Source organism: Haemaphysalis longicornis, unplaced genomic scaffold, assembly GCF_048455015.1.
Source record: "Haemaphysalis longicornis isolate Haplotype H1 unplaced genomic scaffold, Haemaphysalis longicornis Haplotype H1 scaffold_8, whole genome shotgun sequence".
Taxonomy (NCBI): Eukaryota; Metazoa; Arthropoda; class Arachnida; order Ixodida; family Ixodidae; genus Haemaphysalis; species Haemaphysalis longicornis.
Window position 1 is genome coordinate 16,778,550 of NW_027526445.1, and position 27,806 is coordinate 16,806,355.

The following is a 27,806-nucleotide window of genomic DNA, read 5'->3' on the forward strand; positions in this document are numbered from 1 at the left end:
AGGATCCCTTATACATAAACATGCATAAAAATTTTTGAAGACTCTGAATAGTATTTAAAAAGCGCAGATTTCGCTTGCCTGAAGCAATGAATTACTGCACCTCAAAAAAGACACATGCTACAAACGCAAGAGGCCCGCCTACTTTTCGAGTACTTCTTTGTTTTTAAGTAAGGAGGGGTAGTTGAAACTCCAACAATATTGTAATAAGCAATGATCACAGAATTGTAGAAGCAAGACAACCCAACACTGCTGAATACATTTTCGCACAAATAAAACACTTTGAAAAGGTTTGTATAAGCCGAAAAGGCATTGGATAAAAAACCGTGTTTTACAGCAAGACGCAAGTGGCAATTTTTAAGCGTAAGAACATTCATCCAAATACTGCATTTTTGCTGTTGGCTCTTCATTGTACGAGGGTTCTGCTACAAAAGACGTGTCGGATACTTGACCGTTTCGTTGAAAATAGTGTTGCGTTTTAGGACGACACCCTTGCATCATGCTTGTTGCACGGGTTTCAGTGGGCAACTAGTTCACTTCGGTTTTATTGCACTACTCACTACGCAGAACCCCTTACTGGTACTTTGTGGAGCTGCGCAGAGATGTTCAACCAACTGCAGGGAAGCCTAGCAGGTAGAATTTCTATAGCGTGCCGTTACAAGGAGTTGAAAAACATTGCATCTATTAAAATTTAGCTGCTGCGTTGTGTGCAGATTGCTACACGTATTGGTTGTTTGCACCGCTGACTCCGCTGTTGAAAATGCAGAAGATAGAACGTTCCTCGAGGCTCTTCGTAATTCAAGCGGCTGCAGTTACTGTTCCTTTGTAGCGGAGGGGATTTATTTCTCACATATTGGGAGAAATGGTATCAGGCAGCATTCGTGAGGTGTGGATGCTAAAATCTGGCCAGTTACGTGACATAGTTGTTTTCGTCTCTTTGCTTGCACAGAGTGCACATTTTGCCACCTGCCGGTGTCTTGCGCGACTGACCGCCGATTTTTCAGAATGCATCAGGTAAAATGTTCGTCGAGCCACCCTATAGAATGAGATAAACTAGGTAATTGGAGTAATTACGGTTGTGCAGTCATGTGCAAACAAATCGCATAAAGGTAAGCAAGAATGACGCATTGAGTGTAGCCAGTATTTCAAAATAAAATACCTGATTTCGGTTTGTTGTTTTTGATAACTACACTATGGTTTCCATTCGGCTATGCGTCAGTGTCTGCTTTGGCGACAGGAGCTCAACCTGGATGCAGCAGATTGAACGTTCATCGAGTCAAACTGTACCACAAGCTTAACTAGCTATGGAAGCTTTGTTCATCTCTGCACTGATGAGCAACGTAGTGGTGAAAAATCTATACGGCAAATGACAAGGGTGTCGCCGCTACCGGCAAGCCAGATGAATACCATAAGTTTGCCTGCTGTCGTCTGCGGGACGGTGCCAATTCTATTACGAGCGGGACATTGCGCGCCTAACTATTTCAAGCGTAAGCACAAAATATTCGCAAAGATTTCCCGGACCCACACCACAGATAGCTTTGCGCCCAACGTTTAGAATGCATAGTGAAGGACATTCATAATATTAACATTCCATGTACAAAGTATGGTGTATATAAACCAATAGAATGTACAGTAAAAACATGTGCAGCGCAATGCACAAACCATAGAACGTTTTAGCGTAAAAAGACAAAAAGTTGCAATCCTGTACAAATTGTCAAAAAGAGGACATGTACGCTTTTGATACATGGAAAAATCTTCAACATATGAGTATGGCAAAGGCGATTTAAATTTTTTGCAGACGTTTGAAAATTCCTAAGATGAACACATATTGTTTTTCATACTTTCGTTGCAGAATACACTATAGGTCACTCTCCATAAACATTAAAAATCAGGGAAGATTGGAATTGGTGAAGCTAAAGGTAATTCTGCCCTGTAATAGGCTGGGAAATAGTCAGACCACAAATGGCAATTGCTTAGCTGTTCTCTGGGTGCAGCCAGCTGATTTTTCTATTCACGCATGTGAACAAAACGCAATAATTGAACCTGTAAAAACAAGAGTTTTAGTGCTAGTAAAGATTGATGATGTTCATTTCTCTCAAGTCCGGCGCATATAAGGAACCTAATCGCCCGGGATACGGTTGATTTGGCAGGAGGCTCGCAGGGCGATGGTGTTTACGTTTTCAGAGATGATTTCCCAATAGAAAAACTCGAGGCTGTTTGTATTCAATAGAGGGAAACGAAGAGTTTAAATACTACTATATACAATAAAGTAACTAAATAGATGATTAACCAAAAGCAAAGACTTCAATGTACAGTTAGACGCTAGGTTTAGATACGTACAATTCACTCCAGGTTCTCAAATTTCGTGTAACTCTGCTGTGTTTGGAGCATACACAAACCGCTCGAGAAACAATGGCCGAAACTCTGTTTTCGCCGCAGGACCCGTCTAGTTGCCCGGTACACCACTGCCCCGTACATTTTTGACACTGTCGATCAGCAAACCTCTCACGTAGGGAGCTCACAAATCCCAACCAAAGGCCAAGTTGGGCCTTATTATACGTCACTATGAGTCTCTCTCAGACACGCCCCTCTACATTTCGTACACGCGTAAGGGAGGGCTCAAATTCACGTAGACAGCTGTCACTCAGCCATTTGCCGAATATTCAGTAAGGCGCCCCCCCCCCGCCCTTCTGGTCGAAGCCTGCGCGCGGGCGAGCAGGCCCGCGGCGGCGAGTATACATGCCTCCAAAAAGATTGGACAAAAGGCGGCGGCGGCCTAAAGGCAGCGTTTCTACGCTGGCGCGAGACAAAGGGATCTAGCAGAAAAGCCGCCGCTGCCTTGCAGTCAGACGGCAATAATTACCCCTTCTTTTCCCGCTAAGTCCACAGTCCTCGTAACTTAGCAGGCCCATTTTCATTCTTAAAGGGAATTATTCCTGCGGCACCCCTTCATCCTGAAAAACCGTCTCTCGAATGCGGCGCAGCGAATTGGTGGCGACTACGGCACAGCGTCGGCAGTGCTGTGATGGTAGACCTAGCGGCGGGGATCCTTCTTATCACACGCGTGGCCGGGGTGCCTGGCTACTGACCTTATAAGTGGACATTAGAATGGGTATCGTATTTCACGACATTCGTCATTTTGATCTCAAGATTTTGGAATTCTCTGAAGTGGTTGACGAGCGTTGAGTACGCCCAGCGGCCGGAGCTATTCAAAATACACGTGAGTGCGCTGACTGAATAATAAAAGATACGTAAATGTTTACTGTCAAAGCAATTAGGAGGTTTTTGAAGAGAGTAACATAAAGCAGCCCGCTTAGAACAATAATACGTAATTTCGTTTTTCCAATTTAGGAGGCAACCGAAGCCTTTACCGAACAGTGTAAAGGAACAGGTTTTCTGAAGTGCATTCTCATTAGCAACCAGTTTAAGAACAGTATAATTTAAAGTTTTTTTTTGCGAGTGAGAAATTGCCTATTTTGACTTCACTGTGCTGGTTGCAGTATATTTCCGATAAGTACATTGATACTGCCGTTAACCAAAGTTTAGTTTATGATGAAGTTCTTACCAATACAATTCATAGCGGTGCCGCCGGCATACTTGCGTATTTTGTATGAAATGTGTCTGGCAAGTTTTTTTATAGAGGGTAAAAATTAGGGGCTGCAGTACGCTCCCTACAGTAACTGTTGCCGTTACCAATTGTGGTGAAGTCATTGTAATGTCAATAGACACTTTTGCTGATGGCCGATAACAAAACTGGAAAACAAATCAAATGAATGGCCTGGAAAGGTATTTCTATTGTTTTTTTTTTGCTTTATTGTTGCTATTTACTATCTCAAACTTTTTGCAACTAGAAGATTGCTAAATCAGCTCGTTTAATATTATACGGGTAGTAATAGGTATGGGGCAAAGTGATGGAACAGCTGCTGATATTGAACAACGCTGCTGGAATCAGTTTTTTTTTATTTTTGTGAGGTGGTAGCACAAAGAAATATGTAACTGCGTTTTGCTTATAAGTTTTTGAAGACATAAATTGATAAAAGCTAAAATTGAAATCAGTCCACAACTAGACTGGTCTGGTAGGCACCTCTCTAATTACGGGGTAACTTTTGGTGTGGTCAGATGTGATAGACAGAAAGAGAAGAGTGAATGAATAGGTTACATATGATGGGGCAATGTAGGCCATTGCTGTGTGTGAAAAGGGTCAAGGCGACCATGTCAAATCCTCTAACTCTGTTTATGAAAAGAATTACCTATTGCAAATCTTTATTCATTCAAACTCTTTTTTTATAAAATTGCTGCTTATTTACTGAAAAATAGAGTTGTGCGTTTTGTGCAAATGTTTTCTGCAAGGTCGGGGAAAACACTGGTGAAATTAGAGTTAAAAGTTCCAATTTTCGCTTCAATACCATAGTAATAATCTAAGTGTACCTTATGAAGTGTCCTATAGCTTCGCCTGCAATATTTACCATTTTTATTGTATTCCCGAAGGTGGTCGCAATAGGATTCCAATGAAATATCTTCTGGCGAGTCGCCATCATAAAAACAAATGTGTGCCGTGTTTATTTAAAATTATGCAAATATTATTCACTAGTTTGGTTATGTGCCCGTTTTAGGGACCAGAAATCTGTCTGCTCCAAACTTTGAGAATTTCTTTAGTTACGCACAAGAAATTGACGCGAGAGTGGGCATGACGCGAGAGTGGGCAGGTATATATTTTTGGCGGTGAGTGATCTGTAATGAAGGGCTAGAAAGGCTATGAGGCAGCACGCTTGCAGCTTAGCCGATACCATCAAGTCTGAAACATCGCATTCTTGGGCCTCTTGAAGAGTGATGCATCTGCCACCAGCTCATGCTTTTCAGTGCTGACAGAGCTTTCCCAGGACCCAGTAGACAGAACATTTGTTGAGTAACCCCGCACGTAAGCTAAACCAGTGGCTTTCAAGTGGTATAATCAAAATGCATAGCATTCCTTTGTTTTATTGGCTGCCTAAACGCGGGTGCCCAACCCAAAACCGGTTGTTTACTTGCGCCGGTGTTAGAGGCGCTTGATTGATGCACAAAGGGAACGTCATATTTCGTCCAACAACACAGCGCCTACACTTCACAAACGGGCATTTTTTATGACATAGAATACTATTTAACTCCGCGTCAATATCGCATTAATTCATCGCAGTTCATTCACCTAAGCATTGTCGTCATTTCAGTCTGATCTTATTCCGACCATCATACAGCCGGTTCATCGTGAAGACTCCCCAGACCACCTACCGGGCATCGAAGAGGACAACACTCCGCCTACTGGAAAATCGACTATCAAGCACATAAAAATCCTGCACTGCTAACCATTGTTCAGTTGGCACACCGGCTGGAATTATATTCAAACATGAGAAAGCCGCTCTTATATTAGCTGCGGAGCAGATTAGGGCCGAGGCTTGTCCGTCCGCCATCTGTGCAGCTTCCGGGCTCGCGGCAGAGCACCGTGTAAATAAACAGATCAGTGAACAAAAGGATCACGAATGGTTAACAACAAGAAAATAAAATGTTCACAAAGATTAGAGAGGGGAGACAGAGAGAGGGCGAGAGAGGGAGACCGCTGTGGTGCGAATTCCATGGATGAAAACGAACGTAAGGCGCCGTATGCGGGGCTTAACGTCTACGCAGGCAAGCTACCCCGAAGGAGAGAATTCTGGAGGCGGCGGCAAAACGCCAGAAACGCTAAGCGGACGCGGAGTTCAGTGCTCGGGAGGCAGCGGCTCAAGGGCAACGCCGGCTATAAGCTATATCGGAGTGTATACGGTACACACGCGTTGTCACTCATTTACATGCGCGAGTGGGCAATGTCGGGGGTGGTGCACGGTACGAACGATCCCCACTGCTTAGCTCACTCGTCATGATTCGCTTCGTGGATATGCGTGACATTGGTGGGGGGTTCAAGTTCAAGATTTTTACTGCCCTTGTGAGCTTATACTTGTTTCTCTTCGAATAATGGTTTTCTATAAAGAAGGTGTTCTCATTTTTTGGGGTTACAGAGACAACTTCCCAGCGGTCTGTGTTTCGTATTGTTTTGCAGTCACCCAAATTGCCTGTTTATTTAACGCAGATCGACATTCGCGACCCAGTCAGTGCTGCTGGTTGCTATCAAGAACAAAGGACGAATATCATACAGCCGGTTTGCAGTGGTGGCGGCGCCGACCTTCAAAGTCGGATAGAAAAGGACAACGCCCCGCCTAACGGAAAGTCGACTATATTTCATATTAAATACCTTCACTCCTGGCGCTTCTTCAGTGGGCATGCAAGTTGGCACACGGCTGCACACATGCGGAAGCCTCTTATTTTTAGGCAGCTGAGTGTTGCAGATTCATCAGTTATTATTCATCCCCGCAAGGGGCACCTTGAGTAATCTTGGTGACGGTGAGTGGCGACACCGCGTACCCCGAGCCACCCATACTTAAGTTGTTACCTACCGTTACTAGAAGTTGAAAGGTGAAGGGTTAGAAGCCGTGAACGGTGGCCGTCGGAGCCTTGGTCAAGCTCCGACCGATGGGCTCCCTGCCTGTCTACCAGGCAGGGAGCTCCGGGACCTCTTTGACTACCAGGGTAAGGTCAAAGAAGAAAGTACCCCAGTCTCCCTGCTTTTATAGTATGCCCTATGGTACTTACAAAACCCCGCCCAAACGTGATCGGTCCCTGAAAAGGGGCCGCACCGAAGTATCTTTTCCTTCATTGCCATCTTTGACATTTCCTGAACCGGATAATTTCTCTCGATTTCTTGTGATGGAATCGCTCAATCCAACCCACCCTCTAGCATCTCAGTCAGTCTTCTTGATTGCAAAATATCTTGAAGCCATAGTAGGAAAATCATATAAGTGCAAAAAACAAAGGTCTGCTGAACAACTAATCGAAGTAAATGACAAGCAGCAGTCCACGAAGCTTCTAGCTCAGACTAGATTGGCTGATCTAGACATCAGGGTCACACCCCATCGGAGCCTCAACAGCTCGCAGGGTGTGATATCCGAGACAGATCTCTTGAATGAAACGGATGCGGATCTCCTTGCCGGCTTGAAGGATCAGGGCGTCACTGCCGTGAGACGCATCACTATCCGCAGAGTCGACAAGGAGATTCCCACCAAGCACATTATCCTCACTTTTGACCACGCAGTTCTTCCACAACACATACATGCAGGTTTTATCCGTTGCTCCATCCGTCCGTACATCCCGAATCCGCGGCGCTGTTTTAAGTGCCAGCGGTTCTGGCATGGTACAAACTCTTGCCGTGGCCGAACGACGTGTGCAAAATGCGCGGCGCACGATCATCCGACTGACAACTTTCCATCCGACACCCTCCTTTGTGTTAACTGTGGGGGGGCGCATGAAGCCTACTCCCGCAAGTGCGAAAAATTTCAAACCGAAAAAAAGATAATCAACATCAAGGTAACTGAGAACATCACCTTCCCAGAGGCGCGGAAGAGGTTCGCCTCTTTCCCCCTGGGGAGGTACGCCGACGCAGCTCGCCGGGGGGCGGAGCGGCGTCTCGTTTCCACAGCGACCCAGTTCAGCGAGTCTGACGTGGTCCCTCCTCTGACCCCCCTGGGTTGCCTCTGGCAGCCCAACCCGCCATCACGCCGCTTGCTGAGGCAGCAGCCGTTGTGGTGGCAACCTCTTCCTTCGGTACCGGTGCCGCTCCCGCCTCTGTCTCCCCGTCCTCCAGTGCGTTGGAGGGTACCGAGGTGATGGACACCACGGGCCCCGCACCGGTTCCCACCGCCACCGCACCGCCCGTGCCACCTCTGGCACCCCGGACGCCCTCAACGGTGGCGGCTCAAACGAAGGGCTCCCGAGGAAGGGGCCAAGTCCGGGGGGCTCGGTCCGTCGGGCACCCCTCGGACATCCGACGACGAGATGGATGTCGGGCCGTTCCTGCCTGCAACGCAGCGCAAGGAGCGGCCACCGACTTCCAAGCCTACAGACAGGCCTAAAAAGCCTAATCCCTGAGTAACAGCCCCGAAAGACGATACATGAACACATACACACACTCCATTCATTCTTAAACGTAAATAATGGGAACAGAAAACATCATTCAATGGAACTGCAGAGGCCTCCTTAAAAATCTTCATGTGTATGATATCCTGCATGCCAATCAGCCAAGTCTCATGTGTCTCCAAGAGACTCACCTCAATTCCAAACAGACAAATTCCTAAATAGGTACATGGTATTCAGAAACGACAGGGTTGGCTGCACACACTCTTCAGGAGGTGTGGCAATATTCGCCCGGATATCCTTAGCCTGCCACCCTGTCACTCTGAACACTGTCCTCGAGGCTGTAGCAATTCGAACAATAATATTTAGTAGGTTGGTAACGGTGTGCTCCATTTACATTGCTCCTGATCATGCACTTTCGAGCTCTGATTTCGATTCGCTGGTCGACCAGCTGCCCGAACCATACATCCTAACAGGTGACCTTAATGCGCACAACTCTCTTTGGGGCTCCTCCAGAACGCATGCCCGAGGTCGCCTGATAGAGACGTTTCTTACATCCTCCAGAGCATGCCTTTTCAACAAAAAACAGCCTACATACCATAACTTAGGGCACAATACATACTCGCATCTTGACTTGGCTATTGGTTCTGCAGTTCGCTTCCCATGTCTTGAGTGGGGTGTGGGCACAGACCCATATGGGAGTGACCACTTCCCCACATCCCTAACATACATAGGTAAAGGCCCATGCAGTCCATCTTCCCATAACAGGTTTAATGAATCAAAAGCAAACTGGAGTACATTCACAGAAACATCTAAACTAGACCACACAACCATAAAACACCTACACGTTGAGGAAGCAACCCAACTCGTCACGGCGCACGTAGTCGACGCCGCCGAAAAGTCCATGCCCCAGGCCTCCAGTGCGTCCCGCAACCCAAGGAGGCCCTGGTGGAACGAGGACTGCAGGCGGGCGCGAGAGGCCCAGAACAAGGCGTGGCGTGTCCTTCGCCGGTACCCCACGTCAGATAACCTAATTTCTTTTAAACGAGCAAAGGCTTTTGGGAAGCGAGTGCGTCGTGAGGCAAAAAGGGAGAGTTGGCGCACCTTCCTCACTTCCATCAACTCATACACTGACACACACAAAGTCTGGACACGAATACGAAAACTAAAAGGACAACAGACACACAGCCTGCCCCTGGTTAGTACAACAGGGGACACACTGGAAGACCAGGCTAACACGCTTGCACAATACTTCGAACACGTGTCCAGCTCAGTACACTACACAAACACTTTCATGAAACACAAAACATCTGCGGAGAAAAAGTCACTGCGTGATAGCAACAAGTCGCACACTTCTTACAATTCTCCTTTTTCGATTTATGAGCTGAAGGCTGCTTTGACCACATGTAAACCTTCAGCTCCAGGTGCAGATAAGATTACTTACATAATGATATAATTTTTACACTCAGACACCCTTGAAACACTCCTACACCTGTACAACAAAATATGGCTTTCGGGGCACATTCCACGCTCTTGGAGGGAGGCCATTGTAGTGGCTGCCCTAAAGGAAGGGAAGGACCCTTCCTCTCCTACCAGTTATCGTCCCATTGCCCTGACAAGCTGCCTGTGTAAGCTCTTTGAGAAGATGATAAACAGGAGACTCATGTACTTCTTGGAGTACAATGGTCTTCTCGAGAGCTGCCAGGCAGGCTTCAGGGCGGGGCGATCTACCAATGATCAACTCGTTGCATTAGAGGCGTATATAAAAGATGCTTTCCTTCATAGGCAGTTCTGTATGACAGTATTCTTTGATCAAGAAAAGGCGTATTTTACTGCTTGGAGGTATGGTATCCTCATCGACCTGAAGTCCTTTGGCATAACGGGTAACATGACGAACACGCTTCCTAGTTACATGTCCGAAAGGACGTTTCGCGCGCGACTTGGAACTGCACTCTCTAGGGTGCATGTGCAGGAAAATGGAGTGCCACAAGGTGGAGTTTTAAGTTGCACCATTTTTATTGTAAAAATGAATTCCCTCAGGAAGGCATTGCCACCGTCGATTTCCTGCTCCGTTTATGTTGACGACGTACAATTATCCTTTAAGTCTCGTAACCTGTCTGTCTGCGAGCGCCAAGTCCAGCTTGGTGTTAACAAGCTAGCTGGTTGGGCAGAATGCAACGGTTTTAAATTTAATCTAGGGAAGTGCACTTGTGTCTTGTTTTCCAAGAGGCGTGGCATCCGGCCGGATCCAGACATTCATATCAATGGTGTCTCGATTCCTGTCGAGAAAGAACCCAAGTTTTAAGGTATAATCTTTGACGAAAAGCTCACGTTTATCCCACACATAAAACAACTAAAACATAAATGGTTAAAAACAATGAATATCCTGAAGGTTCTGTCGCACATTTCTTTTGGTGCTGACAAACAACTTCTTTTACGTGTTTTTACCAGCTTGATAGGCTCACAACTGGACTATGGTAGCGTTGTCTATGGGTCAGCTAATAAAACATCCCTCAGAATGCTGGACCCTGTGTTTCATCAAGGGCTCCGGTTGTCGTGTGGTGCCTTTCGGACTAGTTCAGTCGAAAGTCTGTATGTAGAGTGCAACAAATGGAACCTAGAACGTCAGCGAGCCTACACAGACCTACTTTATGCTTTTAAAATCTCATCAATGCCTCACCATCCTTTTACGTCAGTTTTTTATGATACATCCATATCTCAACGTATTACTAATCGCCCATCAGTCTCTGCTCCCTTCGCTTTCAGAGTAAGAGAAGAAGCGTCACAACTTGATGTCATGTTCTCAGACACCATAAAAACCTCCGCTACTGAACTTCTATTACCGTGGCAGCTTCGCCCGATATCATGTGATGTATCTTTTACAAGTGTCGAGAAAAACAGAGTACCTAGAAGCGCGATCGTGCAACATTTCTTGTCCCTGCAGCACAAATACAAGTGTGCTGAATTTTACACAGATGCTTCAAAAACTGCCACAACTGTTTCCTGTGCTGCGCATGGTGGTGGTACCTTTAATGTCTCTAGAACCATGAATAGAAATACAAGTATCTTGACGGCAGAGGCCTATGGTATACTTCTTGTAGTTAAACATATTGTTCTAATTCGAATTCCGAAATTTGTTATTTATACTGATTCTTTTGTGTTGTGCGTACCTTATCCTCAAAGAAGTCTAAAAACCATGTGGTCAATGCTCTCATTAGTACTATTATGTCTGTGCATACGTTAAACCTTGAGGTGACCGTGTGCAGGTTGCCAGGGCACTCTGGAATTCCAGGTAATGAGACCGCAGACCGAATGGCGGCTGCTGCTGCCCTTACAACTACAGTTGACATAACAACAATACCCTACACCGACCTCAAATCACACATCAGACAACACCTTCGCACAACATGGCAAGCGCACTGGAATCAACAGACTGACAACAAACTACACATTATAAAGCCACTCTTGGGAGCATACACCACTGATACTCACAACAGACAAAACGAAGTTACCCTGGCTCGATTACGGATAGGCCACACGCATGCAACACATTCCCACCCGCTCACGGGATCTCCAAGACCCCTGTGTAGCAGGTGCGGGGAGGGCCTATCCGTAGTCCACATACTAATAACATGCAAGGCCCTTCACACAACACGACACAAACACTTCAGAGAACTCTACAGACAACATATCCCACTACATCCATCACTGTTTCTTGGTGACGATGCCAGTGTTTCTATGAAACGTGTGTTTGATTATTTGTCAGATGTTAAGTTTTTAAACCTTATCTCATATCACGCATAATCAAATCTGGCCCTCTACACCAGCCATCACCATTACCTTTAATTGATTTTACTATGTCCGATTTACATGTTTTTATACCTACCTTTTTGTGCTAATCACTTCGCTTCATTATATAACTTCTTTTCTGGCGCTCTTTGCCCTCGCTGGCCTTGCGCCATGAAACACCAACCATCATCATCAGTTATTATTCATCAACGTTTTCTAAACCTTGTACAAGGCATACGTGTTTATCCGCAGTGTTTTTGTATCTTTGCTGTTACTCTGAGGGGGCACTGGAAAGTGTTCGAACTGCGTTTGGATGGCCCGAAGAGTGTGGTAAATAGACTAGACGCTGTCGTAGAAAAACTTAGGAAAGTGAGAGAAAGTGTGTTAAAAATCAAACAATTTGGCTATAAAATTGCAACCCTCAAGAAAACTATACGTCATCTAAAAAGGTATTCGTCCTAGAGGATTGGAGGAGACGAAATAATTTCGTTGTACAGGGTATAGAGAAAAAAAACTAACGAATCAATGCCATCGCTTAACTGAAGAAATGGTATGCGATGCCTTTTCTACAGTGCTACAAGTGAAGGTATTATGAGTAGTCGCATTGACCGATTACGACGAAAACAATCTGATAAAAAAGGACCAGTTCTACAAAAAATGATGGAATACAGAGAAAGGAGGATGGTGCTCAAAAACTGCTCCAAACATAAAGCAACAAGCATGTAGGCATAGGAAGGCATGTAGGCGTGGGTCCTGCCCCGAGGCAAGTTAGGAAGCAGCTTTGGAACAGCACAGCTGAAATCCAGAAAATGGGTGTGAAAGTCCAGCGTGTTTACGGCAAGATAGTTTTCGAGTGGGACAACATTCAAATGAAAAGGGTATCTTAGCACATAGCAGCCCGAACACCGTGCTGCTTTAAGGATCGCCGGCGACCATGTCACCCCGCATGCCACGCAAGCTTTATGATGAGCGTCTACGGCGAAGATGCGGTTCCTGACATCAACGCTATCGTAGAGAGTGACCAAAGGCTCCTTCTCGGCCGCGGTGTGTCTGTCGCAAAGGGCATTGCGCACTTTAATCAATGGCAATCCCAAGTTTTGGTCACTAATTTCCCCGACGTGTTGCAGCATTTAAACAAGGACGCTGCAATTGCGTTCCTTGACGAAACGCAAGAAGCACGTGACGTGTTCCCTGTTGCCGAATTTGTATGCGCACCCGAAAATACCTTCAAACTTCCGAATTCCTTCGACGAAAATCTGGTGTTACCGCAAGCAGAACGGAACAAATTATTGTCTTTCCTGTGTCCGTACAGGGACTCTTTTTCGTCGAACTCAAAACTACGTCAGACACTCCTAGCAAAGCACCGAATATTAACCGAAGATGGAGCCCGACCTACCAGACAATCACCTTACCGCGTCTCTTCACACGAGCGGGAAGCCATTCGGACTCAAGTCGACGACATGCTCATCGATGACATTATACAGCCACCGCAAAACCTCTGGGCTGCGTTGGTCGTACTAGTGAAGAACTGGGCTGCGTTGGTCGTTCTAGTGAAGAAAATGGACGGAACATTTAGGTTTTGCGTTGACAACTGGCGACCAAACCAAATCACCAAAAATGACGTGTACCCCTGCCACAAATTGAGGCTGCCCTCGACCGCCTCTGTCATGCGAAGTACTTTTCATAGATAGATCTGAAGACCGGCTACTGGCAAATTAAAGGGGACAAGAGAGACCAAGAGAAGACCGCATTTATAACACCAGAATGCCTATACCAGTTCAAGGTAATAACGTTTGGGCTCTGCACGGCACCAGCAACGTTTCAAAAGTCATAGAAACTGTGCTAGCTGGCCTGAAGCGGCACACCTGCCTCGTATATTTCGATGACGTTGTGGTATTCTCCCGGAATTTCGAAGAACAATTTGCAAGGTTGGAGACTGTACTCGAAAACACCTGTACGTCCGGTTTAACGCTGAAGCCTGAAAAGTGCCGCTTTGCGAACGAGAAGTTCAAGTTTTTAGGCCACGTCTTCAACACCGTGGGACTCCTGCCTGACCCGGCAAAAACTTCAGCCATTGCAAACTTCCCAAGGCAGAAATACAAGAAGGGCGTGCGAAGATATCTCGGACTGTCCGCATACTACAGGCGCTTCGTCGCTAACTTGGCATGCATTGTAGAGCCCCTCACACGCTTGACGAAAGATAGCACCCATTTTATCTAGGAAAACGAGCAAGACAAAGCATTTTACGAGCTGCAAAACCACCTGAAAAGGCCGCCTTTGCTCGCTCATTTCGACGAAGACGCCGAAACTGAAATGCACACGGACGCCCGTAACACCAGCTTGGGTGCCGTCCTCGTCCATACAGAAAGCGGTTGCGAAAGAGTAATCGCCTTTACCAGCCGTGGTTGGTCGAAGGAGAAGAAAAACGACTCAGCGTCTGAAAAAGAGGGCCTCTCTAATAAAGGGGCGATTATTCGGCCCATACGTGTATAGTAGACCATTCAAAGGTTGTTACAGGCCACCATGCACTGTGTTGGCTTGCCAATTTGAAGATCCCCTCAGGCCGTCTCGGGCGAAGTAGCTTGCGCCTGCAAGAGTTCGATGTTACAATCGTGTATGACGCCGGCAGCAAACACTCCGACGCCGACTGCCTGTCCCGCGCTCCCGTCGACTCACCAACACAGGAATCTGATTAAGACCGCGCCTTCTTCGAAGTCGTGACGGACAGAGACCTAGCCGCCCAGCCGTGAGCCGACCCCGATCTACGCGTCATAATCGACTGCTTCGAAGGATGCGTCGTCGCCGTGCCTAGGGCCTCCAAACGCAACCTACCAAGCATTTGACCTGAAAAACTCCGTTCTCGTGAAGAATTTCAGCCCCAGAGCAAGAATAATTACCTTCTTGTCATCCCCGCAGAACTGTGTGACGAAATTTTAGAAGCGTGCCACGACAACCCGTCTTCCTGACATCTCGGCGCAGCCCGCACAACTGGAGAAATCAAGGTGAAGTACTACCTGCCCCGCCTTACATCTGACGTCACCCACTATGTCCGGAGCCTGCGTGACTGCCAGCGACGAAACTAATTTCCCCCACCTCCCCTCGCGGGAACCCTGGTGTGATACGGCGCTGAGGGGTGTTCAAGCGCAAGCGGAGAGTAGCCATCGACCGAAAGGCCGCCGGAGAGCGGCACACCGGTTGTATGCGCAGCGCACCGGAAGGAGAGGAGACCGCGGAGAGAGAGAGTGTTGTACATGCGCAGCACTGCGCGCAGCGCTGGCCACCGGCGGAGTGAGAGCGCGCTGGGCCGCACACCCTCAGATTTTGAGAGAGAGTGTTCGCTCTCACCTGGGCACGCGCGTGTGCCAGTGCGTCGGCCGCGGCTACGACGCAACACAATCCAACAAAATCCCGTTTAATCGAATCCAATCTAAATCCAATCCAATCCAAGCGAAGCCAAGCCAAGCCAATCCAATCCAATTGAATCCAAACCAATTCCCCTTGCGAGAGAGTGTTCGCTATCGGAGAGGAGAGAGGGTGGGCTGAGGAGAGTGCGGACGCCACCGACGAGACACGCCGGACTTCTGCAGCCGATCGCCGTCCTATCGAGACCCTTCCAACAGATTGGAATGGGCCTTCTAGGATTATTCCCTACATCCAGATCTGAGAACAAGTGCATTGTCGGAGCGACAGACTAAATGATGCGCTACCCAGAGATCGCCGCTACTCCGTAGAGGACTGCACAAGAAGTCGCTAAGTTGTTCATCAGGCAAGCTGTGCTGAGACATAAAGCACCGGAAGTAATAATAACGGACCGCGGAACGTCTTTTACTGCGGAGCTGATGCAAGGAGTACTACGCTACATCAACACGGGATCCCCGAGGAACGACGGCGTACCACCCCCAATCAAACTCACAAACAGAACGTCTGAACAAGACAATCGCGGATATGCTGTCAATTTACGTCGACGTTGAACCTAAGACTTGGGACGAAGTGCTCCCGTAAGTCACGTTTGCGTAAAACACGGCTATCCAGGAAACTACGCAGATGACACGGTTCGGGCGTGTCTGCGGAAGACGCCTGACTACGATGCTTGACGCAATGCTTCCGCATGTACAAGACGACCAAGGATACCTTCAGCGTGCGGAGGAGGCCCGCCAGCTTGGCCCGCCAGCTTGGCGTTACAACCTCCAATGCCGAGACGCCGAGTGCAACCCAGGGGACGGCGTTTGAGTTTGAACTCCCATCCGACGACGCTGACTCACTTTGAAGCTTGTGAGACGGTATTTAGGACCCCACCAGATTCTACAGCATGTGGGCCACCTTACCTACGACGTGATCGCCGATAGTCATTCCGGTACATCACGACGACGCAGGCGGCCTGAAGTCGTCCACGTGTTTCGCTTGAAGTTTTAATATGCGAATGCGACATGATGGAATTTTTGGTTCTTGTTGTTTTTCCAGATTGTCTTTTGTTTTAGGACCGGGTCGATGCAATTTTACATGGGGGTAATGCAGCGAACTATGCATCCGTTTCTTCAGATATTGTTTGTTTCTGTGCCCGGGCATGACTGGCTGTCTTATCTGGGTTCCAAGCGAAGCGCGTCTTCTATTCTTTATTTATTCTATTCTATTCTATTCTATATATTTTATTCTATTCTAATATTCTCATTAGGATAAGTATACTGTTTAGCCCTAACGTCACTAGCCCAGAATTATATTCTATGATATACAATATTCTGGATGTAAATCGATTGTTCCAGAAACACTCACCTCAAAAGATCAAAGCCTGCACAGAAGACGCCGCGACATTGGAATCGCCGGCGCTCGCTTGAGGACGTCAGTTCGTTGACTGCTGTTTCGCCACCTGTGTATTCTTTGAGCTGTTAGGAGAGTACACGTTCGCACCAATAAACGTGTTTCCCTTGAAGATGACTGTGTCGCCTTTGTCTTCCTGACCATATCAATTATGCTACTTTGTTGCTGGACGGCTTAGTGAAATGGAAAACTTGAATAAAAATATTTCTCCGGCAGTCTATAGCGGGAAAATATTAGGTGCTGAAATTTCCGGCAGAAGAAAGAACGAGCTAATTCCAAGCAGTTAAATTGGTCGTAGCATTCACACACCAGACGTGCTACTGACAGCCTTTTTACCCCTTCGTTGGATAGAACTCTGCAGCTGTACAAAGGAGCGATAAACGGTTCAGCTTAACGGGCAGTGTTACTCAATGAGTCATCCCACGCCATAAGATGCAAGATTGGGGTACAAGATTGAGGCTCTAGAAGAAGCGGAAGGGGAATAACACCACATACACATGGAATGCAGAAATTCGGTTGCCGAACGTGACTGTAGCGGTGCAGAAGAGGAGCGGTTGAACGTCAATAGAGGACGCCTTGAAGCGCAGTTGGCCTCAGCAGGCGATTGATGATGATTATAATGATTTTAGGCCACCAGCACCATATTTTGTATTGAATTGGGATGACTTACGCAATCGCGGGTAGGCGCCGGATAGCGCCGAAACGCCAATTCGCCGAGAATGGGGTGCTTAAATTTGACTCGTATTGTGCAGGACTTGGCAAAGTGCTGTTATTTAGCTAAGTCAATGGTGTCGTAGGGCGTTGGAACAAACAAAAAAATCGCAAGGGAAGATCCTCTGTTGGCTGTTAACCGGCGCCTCAATAACGCCAGTGCTAAGTTCACAGAACTTAAGCTGTCAACAAACTTTATGGTATTCTTAGATTGGTCATCTCAGTCGTTGCTACTAATGACGACGGTTAACGATTGTAGTAAATCACGAATGATGTACCAGGAGAATGCAATTTACCAGGTGACATTGTGGCTTCAACCAAGGTATACCATGATGGTTGACTGGATGTGTCAGTAAAAGCGTTTTTGAAGTTAAGGAGTAGATACACTACTTATCATCATACATTTATGCTTGGTATGAAGAGAAAAGGAGAGAGAAGAAACATCCGCAACAGTTCCAAGATTCTTCCTTCCTAGAATGAAAATAGCGGTCACAAATGAGGGTTTTTCTTGAAGACTATAAAAAGTGGCTGCACTTACGCTACCGCCTTACACCGGGCCATTTATGGCCCCGCCTTTTTAAGAGCCATGAATTAAAAAAATAAGGTGAAATAAAATGGTGGCCCTCTCTAAATATCCTACTTCCTGACTGCAATAGTGGGAGAGGGCTAGCTAAAGACATGTTGGTACCAGGCGCCAGACTGTTCTCTACCATTCTGACCTGTGGTTTCGTCGCCTGCTCTTGGTTGCCTTACTAGTTTGTCGCGAGCAGTTTTGACATTTTGCTGTGTTTACGGTTCGCCGTATTGTAACTGGGTTCTTTTGTCACTGTTTCCTGTTGTCGCGTGTTCTGTTGACGAGGTGCGTTTATTTCGTGGCTTTTGCCACGTGCCCTTCTTTCGGCGTGATATTTTTTTGGTGTACCCTATAGGCTGCATTAACGAAGCGTGGCGATCTGTGGCGAAGGAAGGCAGAAGATAGTGGAATCAGTACTCTGGTATTTCCCTTTGTTGAAGTGGCGACAGTCGAGAAATCGTGCGTGAATGCCTTGCATTATTTCGTTTCCCAACCCTGCGATGCTGAACGTACTGCGACCAGCGGGCTCAGCTTAGGGTGCGGAGTTACGCAACCAACATTTCCTCTTAGCATCTAGAAAATATTGTGGTTAGAAGGGCAAGACAGTGTTGGCTGAGTTGGCACCCTCCAGGGGCAATATAATTAAGAATAGTCAAGTATTTTATTGAAAGTATTGTTACTGAAAGCATTTAGGCCTCCTGCCTAAAGCCGCTACCCACCACTGCTACTGATCACTGAGTAGTGGTACCGACTGCCATAACTCATGACGGTAGTCGCGGTAGTCAGCATTGCAATGGTTAACCTCCACCTCTTTTCCAAAGAAACTAAAGGAACCCACCTTCAAACGCTAGCATCGCTTTTAACTAGTTTGGAGTGACCGACGCATTTTTGGAAATCCTCTCAGGGCCCTCTCGTCGCGGGAATGCAAACGCCCGGCAAACAAAATGGAAGCTCCCGCGGTTACTAGTCACGCCGCTGGCGCAAACGTCAGCTCCACCTGTGGGAAAACAAACACAATACATCAAAACAAACACAAAACAAGCACAATAAACACAATAAAACACAAAACAAACACAAATAACCTCTTAGAACGTTAATCGCTCGCTTGGCACTCTCCTTTCGGTTTACACACACCGAGTACGTGCCGCCGCGAGGTGCTTTGTGTAAGGCCAGATGAAGTGAAATACTATCAGACGCAGGTGCAGCGTGGCCTCTGTTACCCCCGAAAAAGAAGCCAAATGGGCTTCGAAACGTCGGGTTTTGTCTATGTATTGTTTGGAGCATAATTACATCTCAGTTCAATAATGGTAAACCCTCTTATCCTAATAAACGATATCTTCTTTGCGGGCAGTTTTAGTTATTTAATGTGCCGGAACTTTACCTCGCCCCGCCCGGAAAGTTGTCGGTGCAATAGCTGTAAGTACAACATAAACTCTCGCAGTGGGTTATAAAAACCCAATTCATAAAACAACAAAGAAAATCAATAAAACTGGAATACCTAATATGGCCAGCAGTCATCATCATCAAGTGGACGGGTATCACAAAACACTACAGAACAGACACTGCCCTTTGAACGGTCCCAGGAGACGTCCAATACCAAAAAAACATCAGTAGACACCCCACTGGCTTCAAAAAAGGCTAAAGCGTCCAAAAACTTGGCACACAAAAGCTATCTTGCTTGATAACAAGCAAACACCGTAACATAACATCTTGACACTCAGACTACCAGCCCCACTAATGGTGCAGAAGAATGAAAAGTTGGGCTAGTTGGTTCACAGAGACCTTATCGAAAAGGTTGTGCAAGAAGAACAGGACAAACGAAGAATAAGCTACGACACTGCGCTGAGCTCTGTGTCGTCATTAATTCTTCATTCGTCGGGTCCTTGTTGCGCAGCCTGTTTGATACGGGCACTAACGCTGCAAACAGTGAAAAGAAAAGACAACTGAAGCAATATTGCAGATCCCAATACAACAAAAAACGCATGCATGATGATTCTTTCCGTCTATTAAAAAAAAGACATTTAAACACGCGAAAATGTTAGACATCTCTAGCAATACCATGTTTATCAACGTTTAAATCATCTCTTCACACAATCACACACGAATCATGGAACACACAAGGCTCAAAACTGTTCACGTTGCAGTGGTGCACTTGTGCTTCCGCTTGTGAGAGTTCAAACTGTCCGACTTCTGCAGCGCACCACGGGGTTGTTCTGCAATTGTACATTCCATGGCCCAGAATGACCACATGCGAAAAAAAACTAAGGGAGCGGCTCATTTCTGAACCCGAAGTTAAGCTCCCTAACGTTCCATTGCCAGCTGCTCCACTGCCCAATATGATATCGTGAAAACCACCAAGATTTATTGCTAGCATATCACACGACTGACGAGAGCTGAACGCAGCCAACAAATACGAAAAAAACTGAACCAGTGGGAGAACAAAACGAAAGGTAACACGAGATATATTCCTCGCACAAACAATATCAACAGACAAAAAGCAAAGCATCCTCAGAACTAAGTGAACACCAAACAACCCTGACTGTCCCTGCTTAACCATAATTCATTAAGCGCAAACGCCCTTCTACCACTGTAGACACCGACAGTTATACGGAAACTGATCCCATTCCATGCACTACCAACTCACACTGTGGTAACCCTGGTCTAACTTGTGGTGTCCTTTGCTCCAGGGAGAAAAGTAAAAATCTCGCCTGCTTAATGCATATGGCTTTGCCTCACTTGGCACGCCACACCTGGTGCTGCTTTCGACAGTCTCGGGGCCTTCGCGAATGACCCAGGTTCAAGACGCTTCGGGCAGCCTTCGCATTCATGCTCCGCACACGCTACCGCAAAAATTCGGTGCACAAGGCTACTGACCCTGCATGACCCGTGCGCTATCACTACCTGCCCTGAGACAGTACGGCTGCCTAGAGGCTAGTTGGAACACTACACGAGCACATATACGATAGGCTCCTCGCGGTCAGCCGCTGACTGTATGTTGGGGCATTGCGCTGGAGCTACGCTTCAAAATTGGTAAAACTGCAATGGCAATCGACAGCTGAACATCATCCGCCTCCGCAGCTGCAATTTTAGAAGCTAAGGAAGCTGTCTAGCGAGATCCCTGGATCTCTCCCGTCGTAACAGGTTTAGAGGCTTCACAACAACAAAATTGGCTTAAGCCACCTCACAAGTATTTTTACTATCGTTATTGTGAGACGCCGTAAACGCCCATGAAGGAACAAATACTGTGAAAACCCTAACAAATTTCAGTGTACTCTCTGCAAGTTGATCAGCTTTGCGAAACATCGCTTTCCCGTAAGCGATTTTTGGTATTCCTAGAGATAGCTGAGCACTACGCTCTCCTGTCGTCCATTCCGACGTGGTACCGCGGCACCAACTACCGATACTCTTGGTTTTTTAAGTGGTGCTGAGCATTTTTCAGGGCTACCTCAGCTTTAAGCTCCTCAATTTGGAACATAGTGGTGCAAACGTTCTAGCCAGTGCCCCGAACTCCTGCTAGCAGATTGGCCTTAGCGAACCCGGAGTAAACTAATGAGGGTCCACTTCGGTTCACCCCGGGTCCGGCAAGTCGCGGTGTTGTCGTTAGAGCTGCTGTGCCGTTCTCGCCTTTGGCTTGACGCCGTGGTCCCGGAGCGTTCCCACGAGGTTTCTCTTCGTTCGAGGCTACGTTCGCAGACGTTTCAGGTTGTCGCCTCGCCAACGACTCTCGCTCAATCGAGGGCTCGAACTTCCCCCATTGCTGGAACCAGGTGCTACCTGAAAGAGTGCATCTCACTCCTGGTCACGAAATCACCTTGCTGGTGTTGAGCGCCTGCTCCCGGGTGCCTTTCACCAAGATGACACTCCAGCGTCCGAACTTCGGCTCGGACTCTATAAAGACTGCCGTCGCTAATGCCGGGTGCTGCCGTAAAGACTGCAGCTCGGTCCCGTTCTGGAGGTAGCCCTCGGCACCACAGCCTGGAGCTTCGGATCTCTTTGGTCTCTTACTGAGATGTCACGCCGAACCTTGGTTTTGTCTATACTGCCACCAGGAGCGTCTCCTCCCTGGGGTCTCCTTGCAAGATTTCACCCCAGCCTTGTAGTACCCTCCCCGTTGTCCGCCGAAAGCCATGTCGACGGACCCTGATCACGGCAGCAGTTAAATTTACAAAAGAGAATTGAACATAAAGATCAAGGATGTGACCCTATCGTACATCATTCGCCAAAGCCTTTGGTCGGATAAAACGATAGCTCGTTTTTCTTCTCACGTCGCAAATGGTGAGCTACTCTAAGCAAAAGCAAGATGTAGAATATGTACCTCTAAATTACACTACCTATTTATTACCCTCTCTGCTCACCATCAAATACAAGAGGTCATGCGATGCCCGCACAGAGCAGCGCTCACCACTCTGCCCACCCTCAAAGCATCAAATGTATCCCTTTTACCAACAAAACCGCGAATACAAAGGGACGTCACGATTTTAGAGTGAGGATGGCTCACTGGTTAACTCACACTAGGCAACTGAATTGCCACCGTGACAAACGATGCTAGGTGGTTTCATAGTACAAATGTGACCTACTTATCTCACTCAAACACATTACCGGAGGGGTTCCCCAAAACACAGCTATAACACAAATAAAAACCAGCCAAATAAAAGCAAACCTAACCACAGCCATTCGCTCTTGGGCCGCGCATCTTAACGTATAGTCCATACCGTGGGCGCTATATTTGTGCCCGCACTGCCATTTTTTTCTTTTTACACACATCCAGGACATAATAAAGTACTGGCGGCCTACCAATTGACGCATCCCCGCAGCAGAGTCAACAGGTTCAGACGTTTCAAGAATGTAAACTTCGCCCAGTAGCTTTGAGTAGTGTAACTGTAATAAACAACACGTCTTGTATTTTCATCATACTTTTGATCCTCTGAACAACCTCCTGCTCTCGCCCACTTCGAACATGGCGGCAATCGCGGTCGTCAACCTGTGAAAGGAATCCCTTCGCCTGTTTTCCAAACAATCGAAAAGAAATCCTTTTTGACATGCTAGCATGCCTTTTAAATATTTTGAATTGACCGATGAATTTGTATAGATCCTTTCTAGGCCCGCTTGTCGGTTGAACACAATAGCGCTGCGAACAAAATAGAAGCTTCTGCGGGTTTAACTCACGCCCATCACTCCCAAGGCAGCTCAGCGGGCGGGAAAACAAACACAATAAAGGTAAACACAATATCCCCAATGAACAATATCTAGTGGCCGGGCGGTTTTAACTAAACCAGGCGCCCTACCCTAAAACTTCGCAGTCAGCTTTGCATGACCATGGCAGGCGCAGAATTTGCAGCACCGGGCGTCCTCAAACCAGGCCAAAATAATGAGAACGCAGACTTTTACTTCATTTTGGAGTAGCGGTGACGCTCTAGGCATCCTGAATGATAGCATTTCTGGCACTCTGGTTGCACGTCACTCGCAGTTGTATGAATGTCATCGTGCGGGGTGAATCGACGCACGCTCAATCTGCTCACGTAACGGTAGCGTGGCTGTTATCGGCCCAAGACAACGGCAGGTGGTGCAAATAGAAACCTCCAGAAGAGCTTCCCCTACCGATTCGAGGAATTGGAATGCTAGGTGTTTCATTAGAATGTTACTTTGATTTTATTATTTGTTCAGTTTTACGCAAACATATTTGCGTATGTTCTCTATTACATCTTTGAGGTATCTAATAATGGTATTTTTTTTCATTTGCGCCAAAGGAATGTTGTGTACTACTATTTGTTTGTGTATTTTTTATGTCATACACGTCTGCTTCTTTTCCTCTCGCTTCGGCTGTCTGGTCATAAAAGCCTAGCTAGTCGACTATCACAGTAGTCATTTGCCTACTCGCCATTAGGTTTTCTCAATATCAAAACATCAATAAAATCTAAAATACAAAGTATTTGTGATGCTCAATATAGTCTGCCTTTAGCCTTGCTACTAATACCTTCATGTCACAGTGATGCTTTGCTATGCGACATTATCTGCTTGAACAATTGCCAGGGAGTTGCTAGACGTAGTATAAATGAGCTGAATTCTAGACGATTGGCGGCTAGTGATGTAAGATAGGTGGAGGAGGTCAGTCGATACACTCCGGGCCGGCAACAAAATAAATAGTCCAGGGCTATATAGTTTATACGGCTGTAGTTGCGATGCTCTCACCATCCAGATGATAGCCTTCTTGCCACTTCACTGCAAATTACTGCAAAGAAGAACTGGATAGTACGCCAGTGACTGGTTCAGCTTTTAGAGACGATAGTCTTTATGGGGCTACTTAAACACAGAAATTTGGGTCTGTCTGTATGTCTGTCTGTCTGTCTGTTACTCGATTCAGCTTCCCTGTCAAAGCGAAATAGATATTAAGCAATACAATTATATACTCACAGCCAATTGTAAACGTCTAAGCCCGGTTTATACTTTCATACTTGTCAACATTGTTGAACAACAATAAGACATAACGCAAATATAGGACAAGAAATTAGTACACAGTGTTCCTTTATTTAAAAATCCATGGATGCTTGTTTTGTTATAGCAAATAACATTCTACATGTACTTGAGAAGTGCTTTGATGATAATGATAATGATGCAGTGCTGCCTTTCCCTTTGAAACGGGGGCACTTACAGTGACGGCCTGGCAAAAATTACGCCCTTCTTCCCACGAGGGAACCCTGGTGTGATGCGACGCATCGGGGGGTTCAAATAATGCTTCCGTTGGGGTGATTCTCTAAATCGGGTGAAACGTGTTGTCAACGCGTATGTTGCATTTCCATCACATGCGAGTGTTCTCATACGGGGGAAAATGGGCGTAAGTTTACTTTAGCGTTTAGAGTGACGCTGGTATTGGATTCTGTCACACCACTCGCTGAAGGGACCGTCGCATCCATCACGTCTTCATCGGAAGAATCGAGTCAAGCACGCAGTCGTCAAGCAAAGTGACGCGAAGTCGAACGAGAGCGAGCGCTCACTGAACCGCAGCAGCGTGCTACCCGCTTTATAGTCACAGCGCCTGAAGGAGAGGAGACAGCGGAGGAGAGTCGCGCTTGCGCGCACTTGTGCGACGGGAGCGGAGCGAAGCGAGCGAAGCGCGCGCACGCAGCTGTTGTTTATGATAATGAGATGGAGTGAGAATGTTGCGCACAGCTGTCGGAGAAAAGAGCGGAGGAGAGTCGCGCATGCGCAGGTGGCGTGCGGACGCCTCCGACCCCGACACAGGAGGGACATGCCTCCGGGCAAGAGATGCGTTGCATCTAAAAAATTCAAAATATTCACAACTACACAGAGCGAAACTACATAGGCGTAGTCTTAGAAGAGTGGCTGGCTTTGGGCCGTCAATGCCACCCCCACATTGTCACAGACACTTCCTCCCCGATCCCTCGCTCATGCTTCTAGTGGCCGCCTGCTTTGCATTGCTGAATGCTGCACCTGCTGTTGCCCGCACCACCTACTGGCGGTATATCAGAAATCACGTGGCAACAGCAACGAAAAGTTCCACTAGCTAGGTTCCACGTTCTGTTTGGAACGCACATGGAGCAAGGCCACGCGGTTCTATTAACCTTGAAGCCGGTCGCCTGGATTCACGTGCGTCTTCGCCGTACTGCAGCGCTGGCTTTGAGGAACCCGGCTCGTAGCCGTGAAACGCGGTAAATTCAAATCGCCTTGAGCATACCTTTAGTATGTTTACCTTTGGATGAGGGTGACGGTGCACGAATAACTTGAGAGGTGATCGGGAGAGCAAACTGGGGCATTTCGTTGGCAAATGTCTACAAAGAGTATTGTCTTTAAACGACATTTTCAATGAAAGGGGAAGATACGCAGCCAATTTCTTGGGGAACTTTACGAAGGCATTATGTTTTGCATTCGTTATTCTAGGGGACCAACGTTTCTATGCTGCTGCAGATGGTGAAGGCTGTATTCCCCTAAAAGCTGTATATTAATGAACCACTGCCTTCTGCCTCGTTCGGTAGTATGGCGACGCTACAGGCATCCGGCCGAACCGCCTTCCCGTCGCTCAGTTGCTGATCGACACAACGACGAAAACTTCAAATGAAGGGTTTAGCTCGTCTTGCAGCAGGAGGAGAAGAATGTTCCCCTTTCTGCATTTATCAAGGGCGCTGATCAGTGGAGAATGTCACCACCCCATTGTGTTACTAGGCGGAGTTGCTGGTTAAGTTATTTTCTGAGTTCAGTCAACAAAAAGTTGATCTGCTGCTTCTTGTCAGCGCCACTTTCAGTGGCGTAAGATATTGGGAGGTGGCAGAATTTGAACCACACAGAAGCCAGCAAAATAACCAACGCCATGCACCTCGCATTTATTATTAACGAGACTCAATTCATCCTGCCTGATGGTGTTTCCGGCTTTTTATTACATTTCATGTCGCACCTTTACCAATTGGCCATATAGCTTTCCGGGTTCTTCACAAATGTCATATCCGTTTCATCAGGGCGCGGTCGGAATAAATGGCGCTAGACACTTCAAGGTGGTAGAATTGTTCGCCTCTATCAGGAAGCAAAAAGAAGTGATATAATTCGTGCACTCGCTTGCCAGGAGGAGTGGTTTTGAAGAATTCCTGCATTATAGCTTTTCTGGCACTACACTGCAGATTACGTCGCCCCACTACAAAGCTCTAGTCACCGGTAAAACATTTTTACTGGCCGATTCGAGGAACATTTGATCCAGTGCACCCCCGCAGGGCCGCAGCCAGCGCCGCCTGACGCTGACGAGTGGCGAAATAAAACCCAGCCGTGCGGCAATAGAAAAACTGGAGTGAAGATTTGAATGAACCACTGAAATGCGTGGAAAAATGCCGTAGCAGCAGTGGTCTCGAGCTCCGGCTGATAACAATTTGCCTCATGTCTCGGCGGAAGCTACGACGCGCCACACAATCTATAATAACCTTTCTGATACATGCTTGCTGATCACTGCGCTGCTTCAATACGCGCCGTAACTCCGATGGGCTGACACCGCAATTATTATATCTGCAGCATCCAGGAAGCACCGGGGTTAGTGCGCCAGATAGTGGAAAGTGGAATAATTAGAACCGCAGAAGTGGCAGCAAATGAAACGAGCCATTGCCGCATAGCTCACCTGCAGAACTTGCAATGCTCAAGGCATCCTTCCTAACAAACTTTCTCCCGCTTTTGTGACATTATAATTATCAACTGTACAGATTGCAGGTACGTTGTTTAACTAAAATACCGGGTGACGCGACAAACTTTATATCTGCTGCATCTAGGCAGCGCCACGGTTTGTTGCCCACGACAGCCTGAAATGGCAAAATTTACAACCTCGATCCCGCACCCAGAAAACGGATCAATATGACGTGTCGCGCTGAACATTAGCTGCAATGATCGAGGTATCCTGCCTGATATCAATATTCCACATTGTTGCTGGACCCTGCAGCTTAGAGAAATGGGTAAATCGACGACAATTATTTCCTCATCAACAAAAAGCGGCGGACCACATCGCGGGAAAATATTAGGTGCAGCTCTTTCCAGCAGAAGAAAAAGCGAACTAATTCCACGAAGTTCAATTGGTCGTAGCACTCACGCAATGGACATGCTACTGACAGCCTTTTTATTCTTCCGTTGGATATAACTCTGCAGCTATACAAAGAACCGGTAAACGGTTCAGCTTAACGTGCAGTGCTACTCAATGAGTCATCCTATGCCATAAGATGCAAGATTGAGGTCGCTTAGTAGAGCCACGCAGTGAACTTTAACGATGTGGTAAAATGCTATTATACCGAAAGTATAGAGTGTAGCCGCTACTGCCGACGTAACTAAACGGGATCGGCCTGCTCGTTTTGTTGAATTTTGGAGGGTGCCCATTCCGGCACCTAATGGAAGTCGTACTCTAAAATGTTCCTCATTCCTGTATACATGAGAGGGAACGTTCATCGACAGACCCGGTATGGGGGCC